Here is a 6,000-nt window from a genome sequence, read left to right on the forward strand (position 1 = left end):
AATCCTGTATCTGTACTGTAATGTTTATGAAATCCAGATTCAAATAGTAAGTAGGTAGGCAGGAATTAGCAGAAGTAGAGAGAAAGAAACTAGGGAAACTCAGAATTGAGACTTGTAGAAGGAAATTGATTTTTCACTAAGGAAAGTACTGATCACAGAGAAAATTGGAAACGAACAAGAAAATTACTGGCTTCAAACCACACTCACTCATTTAATTCCCTTGTCCCCAAAACATTTACAAAGAATTTAGTATGTCTAGGCCTAGGAGATATAATGAATCATCAGATGTAGTGGGCTAGGCTTCAGTCTGGCAATCTAATACAACTTTTTCTTTTATTAATTTAAGCAATAAAAAATATAAGCACCTAACTATTAATAGTGGAGTCCTATGGTCTGAATGTTTTGTGTCCTTCCCAAGCTTTATAGCCTAGTGTCCATTAATGGAAACCCCTCAGAGAGAGGAGGCATGGAGTTCAGAACCAATGGCCAGTGGTATCTACCCTTGCCTCTGGAGGGTGGGTCCATGGCCACAGCTGGCATGGAAGTCCAGAAGAGATTTCTGTCCTGCTAGAAGGTTAGTTATCTGAAGGGTCTATATTGACATCCAATCTGCCAAGGTGATGATAAGGAGTCTACATAGGTCTGAATAGAGTCAGATTAGGAATTAACTTAAATTTTATCTGGAAATGTAGAAACAAAGTACAAGGACTTTTATAGCAACTAAGTAAATTGCTAAGAAACTGGCTGTGTTAGGGGAACACAGACTTGGGTTAATGTAAGTCTAATGCTTTTTAGGAGAAAACTATTAACTAATGGTACCTTCCATTCTTCAGCATGAAGGTTCAGAATCCCTTAGAGAATATGAAGATTTTGTGGTCCCTTAATGTAAACCCCTCAGATGCAGAAGACAGGGATGTCAGAACCCAGTGGCCAATGGCATCTTGCCTCTGGAGGGTAGATCCATGGCCACTCCTGGTGTGGAAGTCTAGAAGATTTCTGTACTATTAGAAAGCTGGTGATCTAAAGTGTCCAGGCAGATTGGCTGTATTTTGGTCAGCACACTTACAGAGCCAGTTTCCTTCAAACTAAGTGCAAGAGGGTGCATTTGTTTCCTATAGCAAGTTAAATATTTGGAAGTGTCAGTGAATTATTCCATCATTTCTTGGGACCAGTTCATCTGCTTTTTTTTTCCAGCTGCATTCCAAAGACAGGATTAGTGTTGAAAACTAGAAAGTAGGTGCTGTATTTTGGTCTTCAATGCACCCCAGAGGCCCACAAAGGACTTGGTTGCCAGCCTTGTGGCACTGGGGAATATGGCAGAAATTTTAGGAGGTGGGGCTTAGTGAAAGGAAGTTATATGATTTGGGGTATGTCCTTAGAGCAGATATTGGGCTTCCAGCCCTTTGCTGTTTGCCTTCAGGCCGCCACGAGATGAGCAGCTTTGCCCTACCAGCTGCTCCCCACCATGATCTGCTGCCTCAGCACAGACCCAAAAGCAATGGGCCAACCAAACATGGTCTGAAACCTCTGAAGCCATGAACCTAAATAAAACTTTTCTCCTCATAAGTTATTTGTCTTGGGTATTTTGTCACAGAAAGGGAAAATATATTAACACAACAGTACAGGGAACATGTCCACAGCCCAGTGAAGGTCATGTGCAGCATGCTTTCTTTTTGCCCCCCAGATCCACTCTCTACTCTTTCATCCCACTCTGTGCCACAGGAGGCTTTACAGACAGAAGCAGGGGATTTTCTTACCCACTGGCCTTTGCTGGATTTGGCCAATGGAAGGTACTAGCAAGAGATCAAAGGAGTCAAGGGCAATGATTGGGGGCTGTTTATCTCCCCAGCTGTGTGTCCCAGCCCCTGATTTTTATGCTGGCTATGTGTCTAACCCTAACCCCATACAACTTGGGGCTGTGAGTCATCCTTACATCTTCAGGCCCTCTTCCTCCAGCTCTAGGCTTCTGTGGGACAAGAACAGGACATAAATTTTATTCTCTCTTAAGATATAGATCTGTTACAAGGAAAGTTCAGAAAAGTCCAAATTAGTATAGCCCTGCTAAACTATGTCTGGTCTAAGGGATTTCTAGACTTGGGCTAGATGGAACAGGTATAGCAGGAATCAAGGCTAAGGAATCCTCCCAAAGAGTAATAGTGTCTTCACTAACACCTTTACCTGCCTGAGACCTCTCAAAATAATAACTGATATATATGTATGGTGCTTATTGCGTCAGGTAAAGTTCTAGAGACTCTACTCATGTAAACACATATAATTCTCTATCTTGTACAGTAGGTACTATTAGTCCTATCTTAGAGACAAGGAAATTGAAGCACAGACAGGTTAACCAACTTACCCAAGGTCATAACACAAATAAATGTCAATGCAAATGGTCTAGCTTTAGAATCTGTGCAGTTGCTGTTTGGGGCACTAAGTAGAGATTTGACCAGGCAGATCAGTACCATAATCCTCTCAATGTCATTATCACCACTAATAACTTTTCACATCGCAAAATGAACTCTTTGGTAAAGCCCCTCATGTTCCTGCAGTCAACCTCAGCAGTCTATGACCCAGGGCAAGCTTACTTTGTAAATAAGAACTGTGAGATGAAAAGAGCTAAGTGACCTGCCATAGATAGGAGTGGATTTAGAATTCAGATTTGTTGACTGCCAACAAAATTTTCTTTTTTTTTTCTCTCCCAAATTAGATTATTACAAAATTTACTTTAGGTACTTATAAAAACATATACCATAGGATGATCAAGTTTTGATATTGTGGAATTTGGGGAGAAAATTCTTGTGGCCACAGGAATGATTATAGTCTGGTCTTTAAGAATAAACTTGGCCAGATTCACAAAAAAAAAATTAAATACAATTTTATTGTTTTCTCTTTGTTTTATTATAGCTAATCTGCCCCCTTTGCCTCAGGGGAATGGAAAAAGAACAACAACAACAAAAAGAAGTATCCATGGCAGTTGAAGTGGGGGTTCTTCTAAACATGACCACCTCCTAGGGTAATTCATATTTCCCTAGGACCTGAGAGAATTGCTTTTAATTAAATCAGACGTTTAGCCATATCTATACTCTTATTCAAGTTAAAGACCAGGTTGACCATATATTGGTTCATTTAGGTTGGGTAATTGTTGTTTCATAGTCCTGGACTATTTTTAGAAAGTATCTTTGACTGATGAAAAGCCTCTTTAAATATTATTATAGACAATACATTGTGCTTGTTAGTATCTCTCATAAGATGGTACTGGATAGATTCATTGTTCACACAGCAGTATTCTCCAACAAAGGTTCTGAAATACAAAAACTCTAGAGCAAACACTTGTGCTTAGCACATGTGCAGATGAATGGCCCTTGATCAGCCTCTTCAACTGGCACAGATAATAAAAATTAGCCAGGACATAATGAACTACTGATCGGCAGAAAATAACAGATATGAAGAAGAGATTAAGAGGGAGTTTGTTAAGTGATCATTCCTTTTTAGAGAAAAGGGAAAAATAACAATTTTATTATATCCTGGAAGGAACAATGGAGAGAATAATGCTCTAATAGAATAGGAATGGATAAATAAATCATGGTGTGCTAGACAGAATGAGAATGAAGAGCAAGAAAATTGGTGTGGAGAGAGAACAAGAATAAGAGAGAAGAAAATGAGAGAAACTTTAAAAATTTTTTATAAGAGGAACATGATGAAATGTGAGGTAAGGCCATGAATGAGATAAAGGTGAAAACAAAACTTAGAAAGAAATATCACTGGAATGCTGCAGACAAGCTATTTTCTTATAATGGACATCTTTATACCTGACGCTTACATTATCTAGGGGCTCCTTAGCCAGAACAGATTGCATTATGCTATAGGGAATGGAGGTTGGTCAGGTCACTGTCTTCTACTCTCTGGCCACACATTTTCATCTGATCTTGCAGGGGCACTTACAGCTTCTCTGGTGATACTTTTGTACCTCCCCCAAGGCTGAGAAGTGGAAAAGAGAAGGAGTCCCTTCAATACAGAGCTGCATCAGCATGGCTGATCCAAGCAGAAACCAAGGGCTCTTCCTCTTTTAGTGAAGGCCTGTTCCTGTGGTGCTGTTTCCCAACTTGGTCCTTATTTTGCTTTTCCTTATGTGCCTATCTCTTGAACAGAATTACTTCCTCTAATGATGCAGCTATCAAGATAGCAGCTGGGAAAACGTGAAAACCCAAAGAATTTATGCAAAGAAATACTATGTCAGGCATGTGAACTGGACTAGAATTGCATATTCCTGCTGAGACTCACTCAAGCACCATCATATTTGCAAACGGGCACGTGGACCAATAAGCTAACCTGGTAGAGAAAGATGATCCAAGGCCAAGACATTATTGCATATTTCAGATATTTGAAATAAACAAAAAATCTTCATGCCATGGTCTTGGAGTTTTTCTTACTTGAGAAATGAAAAATCAACAAAATTTTTTTGATGAAAGCAGCCTTTATGTAAAGTTGTTGTAAGTTGAGAACACAGATCCCATTAGATGACTCAACAGCTATAATCCAGTTATTTCACAAGAAGAAAATAATACAATGGTCCTCAAAAAAGAAATGGAAAAGAGAAAGACTCCATTTTTTTTTAATTCATAAAAGGACTTTTCCATGGAGTAACTGGCACTGAAAGGTGTCTAAAGGGATTGTTATGAAGAGTAAGTCAGGGGGAAACACTAATTTTCTGAAATCCTGCAAGGTCTTACAAAGTGCCCGAGAAATCACTGAAAGCATATATGGCTAGCCAGCTCTGCAGCAGAGCCCACCACAGCTCAAGATCAAATTTTCAAGAGCAGCTTATGACTTCCTACTCTATGTCAATCAATCTCCTCAAAGTTGACGTAATGCCTACTGAATTGAAGGGTTGACAACTGTACCTGGTCATCAATTTGCCTTTGAATCAAGTTTTTCTTATCTCTCTTCCTCTTCCATATATTCCAGTCATCATTTCCATCATTAAAAATTTTCCTGATAAGATTTGACATTATCTATGAAGCAGGAGTGGGGAACTGTGAACTAAAATTGTCCTTCATCTCTCTAAACCCCAAGTTGATTTTTATTTCCATCTCAAGCAATAGAAGACTTTTTAAATTCCCTAAAGAAACTGATGAAATTTTGGTTTGTCCCTGAGGGGACCATATATAAACAAGAACCATACTCACCTTTTAAAATTGATCTTGAGAAAATGACATGGAAATGTTTTCCTACATTTAAAATATTATGATGATGACTTTCAAGTGGTAATGTCAACAGTCTAGAACACAGCAGAAGACAAGAAAGGAATGTTTTATTCTACATATACACAATCGGTGTTGCAAAAACCATGCAGCATATAATCCAGACATTTTATTAATAGAAGAATTATTCAAACTTTTGTTCAAAAACAATCCACAACATGGTACAAGGGTCAGATGGCCTAATACCAATCGAAGCTCTGCTGTGTACTCATTGTATGACCACTGGCAAATGTCTCAACCTCTCTGTGTCACAGTTTTCTAATCCATAAAGTACTATCTCCATTAGGGTTCCTGTAAGGATTAAATAAGATGATCTACTTTAAATGCATAGAACAGAACCTAGCACATAGAAAGTATATACTACATACAAGTAAATACTATTTTATATACTTTTCTAGTAAACCTAGAAGTCTGATTCTCAGGCAATTGTCTATTAGATTTAGCAAATCAGGAGAGGTGGGAGGGTACTAGTAAAAGGTCCATTGTTAATTCACACTACATGAAGAGACAGAGAAATTTTCAAAAGCACGCAAGAATCCAAAAGGCATAGCAGCTTCAAGCCATAGAGCATCACAGCCAACAATTTTTAGGTGATTCACCCCCACCTTTCTTTTCTTTTTCCTCTCTAGCAACTACACATGAGAGAAAACATACAACCCCTGACCTTCTGAGTTTGATTTATTTCACTTAATATGGAGGTCTCTACTTTCATCCATTTTCCTATAAATGCCAAAATTTC

Source organism: Marmota flaviventris, chromosome 3, assembly GCF_047511675.1.
Source record: "Marmota flaviventris isolate mMarFla1 chromosome 3, mMarFla1.hap1, whole genome shotgun sequence".
Classification (NCBI taxonomy): Eukaryota; Metazoa; Chordata; class Mammalia; order Rodentia; family Sciuridae; genus Marmota; species Marmota flaviventris.